We start from the raw sequence: 19,131 nt of genomic DNA, 5'->3' as shown, positions 1-19,131 counted from the left end.
TGCGGTGCTCCTGTTGGTATTGCGGTGCTCCTGTTGGTATTGCAGTGCTCCTGTTGGTATTGCTGTGGTCCTGTTGGTATTGCGGTGCTCCTGTTGGTATTGCGGTGCTCCTGTTGGTATTGCGGTGTTCCTGTTGGTATTGCGGTGCTCCTGTTGGTATTGCGGTGCTCCTGTTGGTATTGCGGTGTTCCTGTTGGTATTGCGGTGCTCCTGTTGGTATTGCGGTGCTCCTGTTGGTATTGCTGTGTTCCTGTTGGTATTGCGGTGCTCCTGTTGGTATTGCGGTGCTCCTGTTGGTATTGCGGTGCTCCTGTTGGTATTGTGGTGCTCCTGTTTTTATTGCAGTGCTCCTGTTGGTATTGCTGTGTTCCTGTTGGTATTGCGATGCTCCTGTTGGTATTGCGGTGTTCCTGTTGGTATTGCGGTGCTCCTGTTGGTATTGCGGTGCTCCTGTTTTTATTGCAGTGCTCCTGTTGGGGTTGCCGTGGTCCTGTTGGTATTGCGGTGCTCTTGTTGGTATTGCGGTGCTCCTGTTGGTATTGCGGTGCTCCTGTTGGTATTGTGATGTTCCTGTTGGTATTGCGGTGCTCTTGTTGGTAATGCGGTGCTCCTGTTGGTATTGCGGTGCTCTTGTTGGTATTGCGGTGCTCCTGTTGGTATTGCGGTGCTCCTGTTTTTATTGCAATGCTCATGTTGGGGTTGCCGTGGTCCTGTTGGTATTGCGGTGCTCCTGTTGGTATTGCGGTGCTCCTGTTGGTATTGCGGTGTTCCTGTTGGTATTGCGGTGCTCCTGTTGGTATTGCGGTGCTCCTGTTGGTATTGCGGTGCTCCTGTTTTTATTGCAGTGCTCCTGTTGGGGTTGCCGTGGTCCTGTTGGTATTGCGGTGCTCTTGTTGGTATTGCGGTGCTCCTGTTGGTATTGCGGTGCTCCTGTTGGTATTGCGATGTTCCTGTTGGTATTGCGGTGCTCTTGTTGGTATTGCGGTGCTCCTGTTGGTATTGCGGTGCTCCTGTTGGTATTGCGGTGCTCTTGTTGGTATTGCAGTGCTCCTGTTGGTATTGCGGTGCTCCTGTTTTTATTGCAATGCTCCTGTTGGGGTTGCCGTGGTCCTGTTGGTATTGCGGGGCTCCTGTTGGTATTGCGGTGTTCCTGTTGGTATTGCGGTGCTCTTGTTGGTATTGCGGTGCTCCTGTTGGTATTGCGGTGCTCCTGTTGGTATTGCGGTGCTCTTGTTGGTATTGCGGTGCTCCTGTTGGTATTGCGGTGCTCCTGTTGGTATTGCGGTGTTCCTGTTGGTATTGCGGTGCTCCTGTTGGTATTGCGGTGCTCCTGTTGGTATTGCTGTGTTCCTGTTGGTATTGCTGTGGTCCTGTTGGTATTGCGGTGCTCCTGTTGGTATTGCGGTGCTCCTGTTGGTATTGTGGTGCTCCTGTTTTTATTGCAGTGCTCCTGTTGGGGTTGCCGTGGTCCTGTTGGTATTGCGGTGCTCTTGTTGGTATTGCGGTGTTCCTGTTGGTATTGCGGTGCTCCTGTTGGTATTGCGGTGCTCCTGTTTTTATTGCAGTGCTCCTGTTGGGGTTGCCGTGGTCCTGTTGGTATTGCGGTGCTCTTGTTGGTATTGCGGTGCTCCTGTTGGTATTGCGGTGCTCCTGTTGGTATTGTGATGTTCCTGTTGGTATTGCGGTGCTCTTGTTGGTATTGCGGTGCTCCTGTTGGTATTGCGGTGCTCTTGTTGGAATTGCGGTGCTCCTGTTGGTATTGCGGTGCTCCTGTTTTTATTGCAATGCTCCTGTTGGGGTTGCCGTGGTCCTGTTGGTATTGTGGTGCTCCTGTTGGTATTGCGGTGCTCCTGTTGGTATTGCGGTGTTCCTGTTGGTATTGCGGTGCTCTTGTTGGTATTGCGGTGCTCCTGTTGGTATTGCGGTGCTCCTGTTTTTATTGCAGTGCTCCTGTTGGGGTTGCCGTGGTCCTGTTGGTATTGCGGTGCTCCTGTTGGTATTGCGGTGCTCCTGTTGGTATTGCGGTGCTCCTGTTGGTATTGCTGTGTTCCTGTTGGTATTGCCGTGGTCCTGTTGGTATTGCGGTGCTCCTGTTCGTATTGCGGTGCTCCTGTTGATATTGCGGTGCTCCTGTTTGTATTGCTGTGTTCCTGTTGGTATTGCGGTGCTCCTGTTCGTATTGCGGTGCTCCTGTTCGTATTGCGGTGCTCCTGTTGATATTGCGGTGCTCCTGTTGATATTGCGGTGCTCCTGTTTGTATTGCGGTGCTCCTGTTGGTATTGCGGTGCTCCTGTTGATATTGCGGTGCTCCTGTTGGTATTGCGGTGCTCCTGTTGGTATTGCTGTGGTCCTGTTGGTATTGCGGTGCTCCTGTTGGTATTGCGGTGCTCCTGTTGGTATTGCGGTGCTCCTGTTTTTATTGCAGTGCTCCTGTTGGGGTTGCCGTGGTCCTGTTGGTATTGCGATGCTCCTGTTGGTATTGCGGTGTTCCTGTTGGTATTGCGGTGCTCCTGTTGGTATTGCAGTGCTCCTGTTGGTATTGCTGTGGTCCTGTTGGTATTGCGGTGCTCCTGTTGGTATTGCGGTGCTCCTGTTGGTATTGCGGTGTTCCTGTTGGTATTGCGGTGCTCCTGTTGGTATTGCGGTGCTCCTGTTGGTATTGCGGTGTTCCTGTTGGTATTGCGGTGCTCCTGTTGGTATTGCGGTGCTCCTGTTGGTATTGCTGTGTTCCTGTTGGTATTGCTGTGGTCCTGTTGGTATTGCGGTGCTCCTGTTGGTATTGCGGTGCTCCTGTTGGTATTGTGGTGCTCCTGTTTTTATTGCAGTGCTCCTGTTGGTATTGCTGTGTTCCTGTTGGTATTGCGATGCTCCTGTTGGTATTGCGGTGTTCCTGTTGGTATTGCGGTGCTCCTGTTGGTATTGCGGTGCTCCTGTTTTTATTGCAGTGCTCCTGTTGGGGTTGCCGTGGTCCTGTTGGTATTGCGGTGCTCTTGTTGGTATTGCGGTGCTCCTGTTGGTATTGCGGTGCTCCTGTTGGTATTGTGATGTTCCTGTTGGTATTGCGGTGCTCTTGTTGGTAATGCGGTGCTCCTGTTGGTATTGCGGTGCTCTTGTTGGTATTGCGGTGCTCCTGTTGGTATTGCGGTGCTCCTGTTTTTATTGCAATGCTCATGTTGGGGTTGCCGTGGTCCTGTTGGTATTGCGGTGCTCCTGTTGGTATTGCGGTGCTCCTGTTGGTATTGCGGTGTTCCTGTTGGTATTGCGGTGCTCTTGTTGGTATTGCGGTGCTCCTGTTGGTATTGCGGTGCTCCTGTTGGTATTGCGGTGCTCCTGTTTTTATTGCAGTGCTCCTGTTGGGGTTGCCGTGGTCCTGTTGGTATTGCGGTGCTCTTGTTGGTATTGCGGTGCTCCTGTTGGTATTGCGGTGCTCCTGTTGGTATTGCGATGTTCCTGTTGGTATTGCGGTGCTCTTGTTGGTATTGCGGTGCTCCTGTTGGTATTGCGGTGCTCCTGTTGGTATTGCGGTGCTCTTGTTGGTATTGCAGTGCTCCTGTTGGTATTGCGGTGCTCCTGTTTTTATTGCAATGCTCCTGTTGGGGTTGCCGTGGTCCTGTTGGTATTGCGGTGCTCCTGTTGGTATTGCGGTGTTCCTGTTGGTATTGCGGTGCTCCTGTTGGTATTGCGGTGCTCCTGTTGGTATTGCGGTGCTCCTGTTGGTATTGCGGTGCTCCTGTTGGTATTGCGGTGCTCCTGTTGGTATTGCGGTGCTCCTGTTGGTATTGCGGTGTTCCTGTTGGTATTGCGGTGCTCCTGTTGGTATTGCGGTGCTCCTGTTGGTATTGCTGTGTTCCTGTTGGTATTGCTGTGGTCCTGTTGGTATTGCGGTGCTCCTGTTGGTATTGCGGTGCTCCTGTTGGTATTGCGGTGCTCCTGTTTTTATTGCAGTGCTCCTGTTGGGGTTGCCGTGGTCCTGTTGGTATTGCGGTGCTCTTGTTGGTATTGCGGTGTTCCTGTTGGTATTGCGGTGCTCCTGTTGGTATTGCGGTGCTCCTGTTTTTATTGCAGTGCTCCTGTTGGGGTTGCCGTGGTCCTGTTGGTATTGCGGTGCTCTTGTTGGTATTGCGGTGCTCCTGTTGGTATTGCGGTGCTCCTGTTGGTATTGTGATGTTCCTGTTGGTATTGCGGTGCTCCTGTTGGTATTGCGGTGCTCCTGTTGGTATTGCGGTGCTCTTGTTGGAATTGCGGTGCTCCTGTTGGTATTGCGGTGCTCCTGTTTTTATTGCAATGCTCCTGTTGGGGTTGCCGTGGTCCTGTTGGTATTGTGGTGCTCCTGTTGGTATTGCGGTGCTCCTGTTGGTATTGCGGTGTTCCTGTTGGTATTGCGGTGCTCTTGTTGGTATTGCGGTGCTCCTGTTGGTATTGCGGTGCTCCTGTTTTTATTGCAGTGCTCCTGTTGGGGTTGCCGTGGTCCTGTTGGTATTGCGGTGCTCTTGTTGGTATTGCGGTGCTCCTGTTGGTATTGCGGTGCTCCTGTTGGTATTGCGATGTTCCTGTTGGTATTGCGGTGCTCTTGTTGGTATTGCGGTGCTCCTGTTGGTATTGCGGTGCTCCTGTTGGTATTGCGGTGCTCTTGTTGGTATTGCAGTGCTCCTGTTGGTATTGCGGTGCTCCTGTTTTTATTGCAATGCTCCTGTTGGGGTTGCCGTGGTCCTGTTGGTATTGCGGTGCTCCTGTTGGTATTGCGGTGTTCCTGTTGGTATTGCGGTGTTCCTGTTGGTATTGCGGTGCTCTTGTTGGTATTGCGGTGCTCCAGTTGGTATTGCGGTGCTCCTGTTGGTATTGCGGTGCTCCTGTTGGTATTGCGGTGCTCCTGTTTTTATTGCAGTGCTCCTGTTGGGGTTGCCGTGGTCCTGTTGGTATTGCGGTGCTCTTGTTGGTATTGCGGTGCTCCTGTTGGTATTGCGGTGCTCCTGTTGGTATTGCGATGTTCCTGTTGGTATTGCGGTGCTCTTGTTGGTATTGCGGTGCTCCTGTTGGTATTGCGGTGCTCTTGTTGGAATTGCGGTGCTCCTGTTGGTATTGCGGTGCTCCTGTTTTTATTGCAATGCTCCTGTTGGGGTTGCCGTGGTCCTGTTGGTATTGCGGTGCTCCTGTTGGTATTGCGGTGCTCCTGTTGGTATTGCGGTGTTCCTGTTGGTATTGCGGTGCTCTTGTTGGTATTGCGGTGCTCCTGTTGGTATTGCGGTGCTCTTGTTGGAATTGCGGTGCTCCTGTTGGTATTGCGGTGCTCCTGTTGGTATTGCGGTGCTCCTGTTTTTATTGCAGTGCTCCTGTTGGGGTTGCCGTGGTCCTGTTGGTATTGCGGTGCTCTTGTTGGTATTGCGGTGCTCCTGTTGGTATTGCGGTGTTCCTGTTGGTATTGCGGTGCTCTTGTTGGTATTGCGGTGCTCCTGTTGGTATTGCGGTGCTCCTGTTGGTATTGCGGTGCTCCTGTTTTTATTGCAGTGCTCCTGTTGGGGTTGCCGTGGTCCTGTTGGTATTGCGGTGCTCTTGTTGGTATTGCGGTGCTCCTGTTGGTATTGCGGTGCTCCTGTTGGTATTGCGATGTTCCTGTTGGTATTGCGGTGCTCTTGTTGGTATTGCGGTGCTCTTGTTGGTATTGCGGTGCTCCTGTTGGTATTGCGGTGCTCTTGTTGGTATTGCAGTGCTCCTGTTGGTATTGCGGTGCTCCTGTTTTTATTGCAATGCTCCTGTTGGGGTTGCCGTGGTCCTGTTGGTATTGCGGTGCTCCTGTTGGTATTGTGGTGCTCCTGTTTTTATTGCAGTGCTCCTGTTGGTATTGCTGTGTTCCTGTTGGTATTGCGGTGCTCCTGTTGGTATTGCGGTGCTCCTGTTGGTATTGTGGTGCTCCTGTTTTTATTGCAGTGCTCCTGTTGGTATTGCTGTGTTCCTGTTGGTATTGCGATGCTCCTGTTGGTATTGCGGTGTTCCTGTTGGTATTGCGGTGCTCCTGTTGGTATTGCGGTGCTCCTGTTTTTATTGCAGTGCTCCTGTTGGGGTTGCCGTGGTCCTGTTGGTATTGCGGTGCTCTTGTTGGTATTGCGGTGCTCCTGTTGGTATTGCGGTGCTCCTGTTGGTATTGTGATGTTCCTGTTGGTATTGCGGTGCTCTTGTTGGTAATGCGGTGCTCCTGTTGGTATTGCGGTGCTCTTGTTGGTATTGCGGTGCTCCTGTTGGTATTGCGGTGCTCCTGTTTTTATTGCAATGCTCATGTTGGGGTTGCCGTGGTCCTGTTGGTATTGCGGTGCTCCTGTTGGTATTGCGGTGCTCCTGTTGGTATTGCGGTGCTCTTGTTGGTATTGCGGTGCTCCTGTTGGTATTGCGGTGCTCCTGTTGGTATTGCGGTGCTCCTGTTTTTATTGCAGTGCTCCTGTTGGGGTTGCCGTGGTCCTGTTGGTATTGCGGTGCTCTTGTTGGTATTGCGGTGCTCCTGTTGGTATTGCGGTGCTCCTGTTGGTATTGCGATGTTCCTGTTGGTATTGCGGTGCTCTTGTTGGTATTGCGGTGCTCCTGTTGGTATTGCGGTGCTCCTGTTGGTATTGCGGTGCTCTTGTTGGTATTGCAGTGCTCCTGTTGGTATTGCGGTGCTCCTGTTTTTATTGCAATGCTCCTGTTGGGGTTGCCGTGGTCCTGTTGGTATTGCGGTGCTCCTGTTGGTATTGCGGTGTTCCTGTTGGTATTGCGGTGTTCCTGTTGGTATTGCGGTGCTCTTGTTGGTATTGCGGTGCTCCTGTTGGTATTGCGGTGCTCCTGTTGGTATTGCGGTGCTCTTGTTGGTATTGCGGTGCTCCTGTTGGTATTGCGGTGTTCCTGTTGGTATTGCGGTGCTCCTGTTGGTATTGCGGTGCTCCTGTTGGTATTGCTGTGTTCCTGTTGGTATTGCTGTGGTCCTGTTGGTATTGCGGTGCTCCTGTTGGTATTGCGGTGCTCCTGTTGGTATTGTGGTGCTCCTGTTTTTATTGCAGTGCTCCTGTTGGGGTTGCCGTGGTCCTGTTGGTATTGCGGTGCTCTTGTTGGTATTGCGGTGTTCCTGTTGGTATTGCGGTGCTCCTGTTGGTATTGCGGTGCTCCTGTTTTTATTGCAGTGCTCCTGTTGGGGTTGCCGTGGTCCTGTTGGTATTGCGGTGCTCTTGTTGGTATTGCGGTGCTCCTGTTGGTATTGCGGTGCTCCTGTTGGTATTGTGATGTTCCTGTTGGTATTGCGGTGCTCTTGTTGGTATTGCGGTGCTCCTGTTGGTATTGCGGTGCTCTTGTTGGTATTGCGGTGCTCCTGTTGGTATTGCGGTGCTCCTGTTTTTATTGCAATGCTCCTGTTGGGGTTGCCGTGGTCCTGTTGGTATTGTGGTGCTCCTGTTGGTATTGCGGTGCTCCTGTTGGTATTGCGGTGTTCCTGTTGGTATTGCGGTGCTCTTGTTGGTATTGCGGTGCTCCTGTTGGTATTGCGGTGCTCCTGTTTTTATTGCAGTGCTCCTGTTGGGGTTGCCGTGGTCCTGTTGGTATTGCGGTGCTCTTGTTGGTATTGCGGTGCTCCTGTTGGTATTGCGGTGCTCCTGTTGGTATTGCGATGTGCCTGTTGGTATTGCGGTGCTCTTGTTGGTATTGCGGTGCTCCTGTTGGTATTGCGGTGCTCCTGTTGGTATTGCGGTGCTCTTGTTGGTATTGCAGTGCTCCTGTTGGTATTGCGGTGCTCCTGTTTTTATTGCAATGCTCCTGTTGGGGTTGCCGTGGTCCTGTTGGTATTGCGGTGCTCCTGTTGGTATTGCGGTGTTCCTGTTGGTATTGCGGTGTTCCTGTTGGTATTGCGGTGCTCTTGTTGGTATTGCGGTGCTCCTGTTGGTATTGCGGTGCTCCTGTTGGTATTGCGGTGCTCCTGTTGGTATTGCGGTGCTCCTGTTTTTATTGCAGTGCTCCTGTTGGGGTTGCCGTGGTCCTGTTGGTATTGCGGTGCTCTTGTTGGTATTGCGGTGCTCCTGTTGGTATTGCGGTGCTCCTGTTGGTATTGCGATGTTCCTGTTGGTATTGCGGTGCTCTTGTTGGTATTGCGGTGCTCCTGTTGATATTGCGGTGCTCTTGTTGGTATTGCGGTGTTCCTGTTGGTATTGCGATGCTCCTGTTGGTATTGCGGTGCTCTTGTTGGTATTGCAGTGCTCCTGTTGGTATTGCGGTGCTCCTGTTTTTATTGCAGTGCTCCTGTTGGGGTTGCCGTGGTCCTGTTGGTATTGCGGTGCTCCTGTTGGTATTGCGGTGTTCCTGTTGGTATTGCGGTGCTCCTGTTGGTATTGCGGTGCTCCTGTTGGTATTGCGGTGCTCCTGTTGGTATTGCTGTGTTCCTGTTGGTATTGCTGTGGTCCTGTTGGTATTGTGGTGCTCCTGTTTTTATTGCAGTGCTCCTGTTGGGGTTGCCGTGGTCCTGTTGATATTGCGGTGCTCCTGTTGGTATTGCGGTGTTCCTGTTGGTATTGCGGTGCTCCTGTTGGTATTGCGGTGCTCATGTTGGTATTGCGGTGCTCCTGTTGGTATTGCGGTGCTCCTGTTGGTATTCCGGTGGTCCTGTTGGTATTGCGGTGCTCCTGTTGGTATTGCGGTGCTCCTGTTGGTATTGCGGTGGTCCTGTTGGTATTGCAGTGGTCCTGTTGGTATTCCGGTGGTCCTGTTGGTATTGCGGTGCTCCTGTTGGTATTGCGGTGCTCCTGTTGGTATTGCGGTGGTCCTGTTGGTATTCCGGTGCTCCTGTTGGTATTCCGGTGCTCCTGTTGGTATTGCGGTGCTCCTGTTGGTATTCCGGTGCTCCTGTTGGTATTGCGGTGCTCCTGTTGGTATTGCGGTGGTCCCCTCATGTTTGGTTTTGTTTCTTGTTTAGTTCTTGCTTGCTTTGTACTGGATTTATCTGTCCCACTCACTTCTGCCCCGGTGTTTGTGAACTCTGAATTGTGCTTTAATAAAAGCAACTCACACTGGCATCCTGGCCCAATGTCTCCTACTTACAGCAGCTCAACAATCCTGAGAACAAACGTCCACAGGACAATACTTTTTTAGTTATTTGAATATATTAGTGTTAAGTTGCAGTTGTTACTGTTAGCAAATAGACAGTGTAGCTAAAATTAACCCATTATTTATTTAATTTGCTGACTAATACAGTCAAGAACATTTTAAACAGTTTACATGGGTTGTACATACCACCCCAAAATCCTGTTTTTTTACAGTATGGTGGATGGGAGGGGCCTAGAAGTAGAGGAAAAATAGACAGTGAAATGGGACTTTTAATAAAATCAATATTTAAACTTTGGCTGTATAAGATGGGGATCCACGATGAAAGCCATTATATTATGTCATGAAAACTGGAGAGGAGTGAAAAAGGTGAGAGAAGAAAACACAAACTCTAGGTGAGTTCAAAGGCATCATGTCAGTCAGAATGTCAGCAATGGGAGGAATTTGTCTCAGTATGGTAGAATCTGCCTCAATGCGGGTGGGATCTGCCTAAAAATTGGTGGGATTAACCTCAGTATGGTATGATCTGCCTCAATTTGGGTGGGTTCTGCCTAAAAATTGGTGGGATTAACCTCAGTATGGTATGATCTGCCTCAATGCGGGTGGAATCTGCCTCAAAATGGGTGGGATTCACCTCAGTATGGTATGATCTGCCTCAAAATGGGTGGGATTAACCTCAGTATGGTATGATCTGCTTCGGTACAAGTGGAATCTGCCCTTATATTTTTTTTGCTGAAACATGAGTTATCAAGCCTCACCCATACCTGTCCTGAACTCTTAGCTGAGACCGACGCACAGCAGCCAATCTCAGACCATCTCTTCTTGTTAGCTGGGTTATTAGCCCATTAGCATATTATCTAGCATTATCTAGCTCACTAAGGAACAGCCTGCTATAGGAAAATATACACAGTCCAGCATGTACAGTGCAATATAAACCAAACAGAGCCTGCTAACAGCTGTTTCTGTTAACTTTTGCAGCAAAAAAGTAGTTTTGTCCACTGGGTTTGATACACATGTAGCTCCATGTGTGTAGAGTATCAGTTGGATGCCACTGGGTCAGTTGGACTCGTCCAGGTACTAGAACTCATGGAAGAATGTTACAACTGGAAATTGTCAGTTGATGCAGCCTTTCTGCTATGAGGCAGTCATGAACACCATACAGGCTGTTGAGTCTGTTAAATCACCATGAGAATGTAGAGCCGACTGTATTTTTAAAACTTGAGAGTGGGATTTTTTAGTGTGGTCACCAAGAACGGTACTAATTTATTAGCACAACAACAACAACAACAACAATAATAATAATAATAATAATAAACAAATAATAATGAGGAGTTTGTTCTTCCTTCATTTAAACCTGCATGCTGCTCTTCCCAAGCCTGAAACTCACTCAACTTACTGAAAAATGCAGAATTTTGTTTGTATTTATTAAGCAGTTTTGAAGCATTTGTAAAATGTAAAAAATAAATAAATAAGTCAAAGTTAAAATGAAGCTTGTTCATTTAATTTAGCCAGGGAGTCATTTCCTCAAGTTAAAGCGTTTATCTCTTCTTGTGGAAAGTCACTGCGTACAGAATAAAATGTAAACTTATTAGTGAGTTCTGTTGAACTTTTAGTCAGTTGTGTTGGTTTAGCTTGATGGTATAACCAGCTCGCCCATTCTTTGTATCTCAGTTTTGTTTCTTTATATATTTTATTATTTATAATTAATCAATGAGTTCATTTGTGCTTCTGTTGCTGGTCAGTCTATCAGTGTGGCCTTGTTTGGAGAACATCTGTAGCAGAATCAAGTGCTAATATTATAATAAGCAAATATCCTGTGCTTGGGAAAAAGCAGTTGACTTATCATCAGGGGTTGCTCATGACTCCAGAGCGTCTGTCCAAGCTGATCCAGAAATTCAGGACTCTGTACTTGTTTACATTATAATGGCTAAATGAGTTTTTCTGTCCAGTCTCGTAACAAACATTCCTAAAAACGACTGTAATATATTGATCGTAAAGGTAAAGGTGATGACCGTAGCATTTACTATGACTATTTACATTTGCTTTGTATTTATAATTGTTTATATTTTTAACTTCTCACCATCCTGTGTGTAATATAAATCAGCGCCTTTCAGGCAAAATATCCTTACAATGTAAATATCTCAGCTTTTTATTTATTTATCATTCTTTAGTTTGTTATTTTTGTGAAAGATAGAGTTTATATTTTCTTTTTTTTATGTTTAATTTTTAATACATCGCTGCTGTCGGAAGAAAACCTTGTATCTCCATTTCTGTTGTTTTTCAGGTTTCGATATAGTTTGAAAGCGCCTGTTGCCGTTTACATTGTATGTAAATTTCGTGATGACTGGACTAAAAGAGACGAGCCAAAATGATTTGTAAAACTTCTGGTTCCATTGACTTACATTAAAAGTAAAGAATGTTTTTTCCTCCTCCTGTGAAGTTACTAAATTTACCATTTTGGAGATACGAGGTTTTCTTCCAACAACAGCGAGATATTGGTGTATCTTATCTTTTCTAATCTTACAACTAATATATCATAGTCTATATGTTGTGATGGAGATAATAGTAAAACTGGAAATGCTGAATTTTTGTACATAGTTTTGAAGATATAAAAACATATTTCTGGACTGATCTTACATTTAAACGCTCATACAGTAAAAAAACTTAAGAAAAAGGTTTTTCTCAGACTTTTGGTCATTGAGAACCTTTTAAACTGCACATAAAGTAAAGTAAACAAACTTTAAAACTTGTAAAGTAGGGGCACTTTGGGCAGAGCCGGTCCTGATCTCCCCAAAAATTCTTCCTATGTAATATAAACAAATAATATGTATAAATCAGTCAACATTTACGGCTCTACTGACAAACCTAAACATATAATCTGAAAAATATAGATAATACTAGTATTATTTTTATTAGCTACATCAAGACTGTTCACACGGGCTCCCCCAGATTTCCTTTTATACATTTTCACATATTAAATGCTATTCATGCTCTGGCTTGATGGTTATTTACGGAATAATGTGATCCATGTTGCCCAGCATGCGCAGCTAATCAACATTATAAATTCACCATTAAATCAGTGGTCAATGTCGGTCCATTGCTGTCCATTCTGCATTAGTCAGAGCTGTAGCTAAACCCTGACTGAGAGTCTAGATCATCACTGTCCTGTTTTAAAATGATGGACTGGACTCCACAGAGGCTGCTGCTGCAAAGTGTGAGCTTAGAAAAGATGTTTATGCATGCGGTCATCTTGTCCAGGCTACAGTTTGTAAACACTGTTGACATTCATTAAATGTGGCACATCAATTTTTATTTGTTAAACATTGTTGGTATTTGCTGACATCAAATTTGGACAGGAAAGAACCAAAGTGTACCTGAACTGCTGTTCACGTGACTCACATAGTGTGTTTTTTCTTCCTTTTTGAAAAAAGGATATAAAATCTAAAGGAAATAAAGTCTAAATTATTGGCATCCACATGTGGATCTTCCACGTTTACATTTGTAAAGTAGCTAATAAACCACTGTTCATTGTGATCAGTTGTAGATTACATTGCTTCCTTTCTACATTCATATTTAGTCAACACTTGTGTTTAGTAGGCAGGAGAAAATAATATTATGACTATAGACTAGAAGGTTTGGGTGGACGCAGAGGTTTGATGACTGAGGCTTAAAAATAAATAGTAAATAGCAACAGGATATCAGGATTTAAGTAAGTACATATATAACGGTGTGGATTGCTGTATATCAGAGCGTCGCCGCTCCCCAGTTTCAGTCTCCATTTCCCAAACGCTTTAGCCGAGCGCGCTAACGTTCCTCCTCCTAATAAACAGCCGCCCGTTCAGCTCCGCCTCCTCATTATTCACCTCCATCACTGTAATACTCCATCATCTACATTAACACAGGAAGGTGGTCAGAGGGGTGGTGGAGTTCGAGTCGGCAGCGTCTGAGATGTTTAAAACGCAGAGTTAGAAGAGAAAAACATCTCCCAGTGAAAGCCGCGTTTTACAGTAGGAATAAATGTAGACTAATTATGCGATTACTGCAGAGATTTCTGTAAAATGGTTCCTAATGTTTTTTTTTAAGACAATGAAATTTGGTTAATTTTTTGTGAGTGCTGTCGATGTATTATGATCAATCAAAAATAATGCTCACTGTCAAGCTCTGCTGTCTTTTCCTCAGCCCTCCAGTCACGGCTTACCAATCACTGCAGATCAACATTGCCTCAAGCTTGTTATCATCAAGCCTGTGTGATTTTTAAAAATACTTTTGTTTTTACTTGACGTATATTTAGGAGCATGTACTTTTATACTTGAGTAAAAATGTACATCATACTGAGTATTGGGTATATTTTACTAGATTATTAAAACATTTACTTAAGTAAGGAGCTCGTGTACTTCTGCCACCTCCGTTCCTCTTTGCCAGTGTGTTGCAGGCTGAGATCTTAAGGCTTTACGGTGCTTCTCACTGTGAAACTCCAGGAAAAAGCAATCTGTCATTGTTTGGTAATTAAACAAATGTGCAGGTCGCACAAGGGAAGGCATTTCCTGTTGAACACTGTGGAAGGCAGAAGCGTTTTCATGTGAGAAAGGCATGTTGGGTAGCAGGTGTGTTACTTGGACATATTACAGTTAAAACATTAACTTCTCTATCAGGAGAGATCCTGGGTGGGCACTGTGACAGTAACACAGTGTGTATATATACTGGAACTGAGGATTCGAGTGATTTACTTCTCAACCAGGCGAAGATGAAGCTTCTCGTTTTGGCTACGCTGCTTGGGCTGAGCTCTGCTCAGTTCGACCCTCATATGAAAGATGGAAGAACTTCCCTCGTCCACCTGTTTGAATGGCACTGGGCTGATATAGCAGAGGAGTGTGAGAGATATCTGGCACCCAATGGCTACGGAGGAGTTCAGGTATGTGTAGAATATAAAATTTAGATCAATCAGCATGTGTTGAGTCACATGATCAGTAGCCAATCAGGTGTGGAAAATCAGCAGATCAGACGTCCTGCCTTCCAGGACTTCAATTGTCCGCCTCCAAACTGGAGTATCCACTGGTGTGTACGGAGGGTGATGAGATCTCTCCTCCTGCTGAGAGCATTGTCGTCTACCCTTGGCATCCCTGGTGGCAGAGATATCAGCCAATCAGCTACAATCTGTGCTCCAGATCAGGAAATGAGGACGAGCTGAGGGACATGATCACCAGATGCAACAACGTTGGGGTGATTCCAGTTCCAATTCCAGCTTCGTTTGTTTTCTACTCCTGTTCTTTTGTTCTGTTCTCTACCCCCACAGTATTATATAGATATTTCAGAGCAGCGCACCCGTTCAGAGAATGTTGAATGATTTGTGTTGGCGAGTGGGAAGTGTTTTGTGGTGTGTGCCGAGAATGTGTGGTTCTGATTCTCCTTGTTGCAGCAGAGCTGCTCTCATGTTGACTTTGATTACCCAACGTTCTCTATTAGTGCCACGTATTGGTCCGTGAGCCCTCTAAAATATAAATGGGTGGATTTTTTTTATCTATTCAGGCATGGAATAGAAATTGAACATCTTCATTTTGAAGTACCGTCGTCATTTCTAACTCAGTATTATTATAGCTTGGTGTTACTGACATACTGCCCGAGCCTACAGTCCAGCAAACATCTCCAACCTGTGTTATCAACATAGGGACTGAAGTAGTGGAAATTACGTAGAGTAGAATAATCAGTAAAATTGTTTTGCAATGTGTAGGTGAACGTCTACGTAGATGCTGTGATCAACCACATGTGTAGAGCAATTGCTGGAGAGGGCAAATACACAAGCTGTGGCTCATATTTTAATGCCAACAAAAGAGACTTCCCTTCAGTTCCTTACACAGCCTGGGACTTCAATGATGACAAATGCTACACAAGCAGTGGAATCATTGAGGACTTTGATGACATTTATCAGGCAAGTGGGTGTTCACCTTGTTTTACTCCATCCCCTAATGCACATGTGTCTTCTGAATATTCTTTTTAACGGCTGAACTCATTCAATGCTGACAGGCAAGAAACTGTCGTTTGCTTGATCTTCTGGACCTGGCCTTGGAGAAGGACTATGTGCGTGATAAGGTGGCCGGTTATATGAACAAGCTTATCGACCTGGGTGTTGCTGGGTTCAGAGTGGACGCTGCAAAGCACATGTGGCCTGAAGATCTTAATGCAGTTTACGGACGTCTCAATAATCTCAACACCAAATGGTTCTCCTCTGGCTCCAGACCCTTCATCTTCCAAGAGGTTTTTTTGCTGTTATTTATAGTCTTTTTTCTTTTTTTTTGCTATTTTCCATAAAGCGTACCAACTGGAAAATCGTTTCAGGTCATTAATTTGGGTGATGAGGCCATCTCAGTATCTGAGTACTGAGTACACCGGAATAGGAATTCAAGTATACCACCAAGCTGGGTGTCATTATGCGCAAATGGGATGGAGAAAAGCTGAGCTACCTGTCGTGAGTAAACAAAACATAACAATTTTGACAGGTAACTCTGGTTTTGTCAATCAGGTTCTCTGAGTCTAACCAGCTAGCTTCTTCTTTCCAGTAACTGGGGGGAGGGCTGGGGCATGATGCCCTCCGATAAGGCCCTGGTGTTTGTCGACAACCATGATAATCAAAGGGGCCACGGAGCTGGAGGTGAATTTATTCTCACTTTCTGGGATGCCAGGTATTACAGACTTTACAGCATCATAAACCTTCTGTGTAATCAGTGTTGTTGTAGACAGCTTCATGCTGATGTATAATGCAAACACATTCTTTCAAGGCTTTATAAGATGGCTGTTGGTCTGATGCTGGCCCACCCCTACGGAGTTACCAGAGTGATGTCCAGTTACCACTGGGACCGCAACATTGTCAATGGAGAGGTACCTGGAATTTTTTCTTCATTGTTCAAGTTAGTCTTCTAGTTTTCCAGTGTCTTTAATTCTTTCTTTGCTTTCTCAGGATGAGAATGACTGGATTGGACCACCCAGTTATGATGATGGCACAACCAAGCCTGTGACCATCAATCCAGACTCTAGCTGTGGAGACGGCTGGGTCTGTGAGCATAGATGGCGTCAGATCAGGTGAGTTCCTTCTGTTCTTAACTTGTTCTTAAGGAGATGTTTAGCAGCTGAATCTCCTAAAAATACTCCCCATTATACTTTCTCCACAGAAACATGGTGATTTTCCGAAATTTGGTCAATGGAGAGCCTTTGTCCAACTGGTGGGACAACGGCAGTAACCAGGTTGCTTTCGGCCGTGGTAGCCGTGGTTTCATCGTTATTAATAATGATGATTGGTAAGGAAGCTTATTGACAAATTTAAATCCTCAAAGACCAAACCAGGTGTTTTGTTCTTATGAGTTTCTGGTTAATTTCAGGACCCTGGATACAACTCTGAACACCGGTTTGCCTGGAGGAACCTACTGTGATGTGATCTCTGGCCAGAAGGAGGGAAGCAGTTGTACCGGAAAGCAGGTGCAGGTTGGAGGAGACGGATATGCCTATTTCAACATCAGCAACTTGGAAGAAGATCCATTTATCGCTATTCATGCTGACTCTAAACTGTAATATAACTTCTTATTAAAAATAAATTATTTGCATACATTATCTTTTCAGAAATTCCAGGTTTGTAGGGGTGGGGGAAATGATCTTTGCCCAGTTGTCTCTGCAATTGTCTCTCTTAATTGTCAACATCCACTGTCTGAATGTTACAGATACTGGACGACCCCTACAGTTTACATCACTGTATTAAACAGTGTTGTAGTGACCTGCATCATACTGGTGCACATGTATGTGAGTAATATGGAGAGAACAAAGAAAATAAAAGCCTGTTGTATGACGATCACTACATGCATTCTGCATACTTAATCTATAACTTAATTACATAACTGTCCTATATAAGAGAACATTTTGCGATAAATGAGCCCATTTAGGTGAGATGTAAGTGTCAGAAAGTGCTTCACACAATGGTAAGGAGTCAAGTGCAAGTTTAATACCAGGTTCAGGGTAGATAACAACAAGCAGAGGGTCAGAAATCCATTTTCATGATATTTTGTCTCCTACATGATGCAGGTGTACCTTTCCTGCATGACAGGTGTCTACCTGTTTAAAACATAGCAAGTGAGACATTCTATCAATTTAATGATATGATAGAAAACCCAGTAGTTGTAACAAAGATTCCCTGTATTACAGGGAAGTAGTGGTAACAAAGATTCCCTGTATTACAGGGAAGTAGTGGTAACAAAGATTCCCTGTATTACACTGGCTTAGGGGTCTCCAAAAAATTTTATTAATAAACAAATTCATACAGCACCAGGGACTACGAGAAGTTGGACTACGAGTAGTGCAGCACCCACTGTTTTCAGGATTGAAACTGTTAATAAATCAGTGTTAAATCTCGTCATGTGTCTGTGGCTCTCACATAATTGGCCACCACACATCAACAATCTGATTGGCTGCTACTCAGTTCATAGAAGGGTTATAATTGATGTGTCCATTAAATGTATATATAGGTCTCACTTGTCTCACTGTATCACTGTTTGTAACACCCTGGCCTCCTGCTAGGCCACCTGCAACCACTAGGAGGAATCAAAGAACTAGGATGAGCTGGCTGAGGCTGATCAGGTGCAGCTGTGCTTGCTCTACTTAAGGAGAGCTCTCCCACAGCTCAAGGCTCAGTCTTCAGTTTGTGCTAAGCTGGTAAACGGTATTGTCTGGTCTTGAGTTTGTGCTAAGCTGGTAAACGGTATTGTCTGGTCTTGAGTTTGTGCTAAGCTGGTAAACGGTATTGTCTGGTCTTGAGTTTGTGCTAAGCTGGTAAACGGTATTGTCTGGTCTTGAGTTTGTGCTAAGCTGGTAAACGGTTTTGTCTGGTCTTGAGTTTGTGCTAAGCTGGTAAACGGTTTTGTCTGGTCTTGAGTTTGTGGTAAATTTTGCGGTTCTCTCTCAATTATTTTCGTTGTCTAAGTATTAAAATCTATATCTTTGAGTGTCCTTTTCTGTTTTCCCCACTTAGTTTTCAGAAACTCTTTTGTTTGAAGACACTGCTCTGGTGTTTATTTTGTTTGGTCTTCGCTTTCTTCTTTTGTTTATCAACACGTCTGCATGGTTCTCTGCAGCATTGTCGTGGTACCAATGCTAGTACACTCACCCCAGTGCAACTCAGTGCAATCTTGCCTTTCTTCTTTTTCACTCCATTCTTGAATCTCCACCTGTGCACCTGGTCGACAGCTTATTCCACAGCTCATCAGGTTTCTAATGTGGGGATTGCTGATTCGATCCTCACGTGGAATAAGCCAGCCGCCACATTACAGCAAGACTAGGGGTATATTCAGCTGTGAGGTCGTTGAGAGGTTTCATGATCATTTGCACTTCTCCAGAGAAAGGTCTATGCCATATTCCTTCAAGCACTTGGGCACATACAGCACTCGTTCCTCATGCTCCTCAAGGGTTAAGAAGACTATCAAATCATCAAGAAAATAAGACTTGCTTTAAGGTTGTCATCCATGCAGCGTTCCCTGAGCCTTTGGAATGTGCTGGGGGCATTACTGACACCTTGTGGCATTCTACTGAATTAAAAGAATCCTAATGGGCAGACAAATGCAGTTTTGTACTAGTCACCTTCCTCCATCTCAATCTGGTAACATCTGGATTTGAGGTCTAGCACTGAGAACCACTTAGAACCAGTTAATGCAGAAAATGACCTTTTTAAATTAGGCATATGAGTCCTTCATTGTTTCGGAGATTGAGTTTTCTATCGTCTATGCAGAGTCTGATGTCATCTTGCTGGGTGAATAGCCTCCTTTCATCAGGTACTGTAGAGTCTCCAAAGTTGGATTTGAGATTTGCTATGTGGTCTTGTTTTCATTCCTTTTCAGATGCTTGAGGTGTAAGTGCCCTCAGCAAGAACAGTGTAATGATGTCATTTGTGAAGATCACAGAGATGTGAGCAGGTGATTTGGACAGAAGTCTTGTTGAACCATTGTGAACCAAAATGCCTCCAAGCGAGGGAAACAACTTTCTTGACTCAACGGTCACCTGTACATTGACATTGTTGGCTCTGTACCTTATACTCCCTTCCATGACTCTATA

At 45.7% G+C, this 19,131-nt stretch overlaps 1 pseudogene; it reads left to right on the top strand.

Annotated features, from left to right (window-relative positions):
- Positions 1 to 13,725: 13,725 nt before the first annotated feature.
- LOC108411372 lies at positions 13,726 to 16,608 on the top strand (annotated as a pseudogene).
- Positions 16,609 to 19,131: the final 2,523 nt, after the last annotated feature.

The sequence above is a fragment of the Pygocentrus nattereri genome, chromosome 19 (assembly GCF_015220715.1).
Source record: "Pygocentrus nattereri isolate fPygNat1 chromosome 19, fPygNat1.pri, whole genome shotgun sequence".
Classification (NCBI taxonomy): Eukaryota; Metazoa; Chordata; class Actinopteri; order Characiformes; family Serrasalmidae; genus Pygocentrus; species Pygocentrus nattereri.
This window is presented reverse-complemented; position numbering and strand designations above follow the sequence as displayed.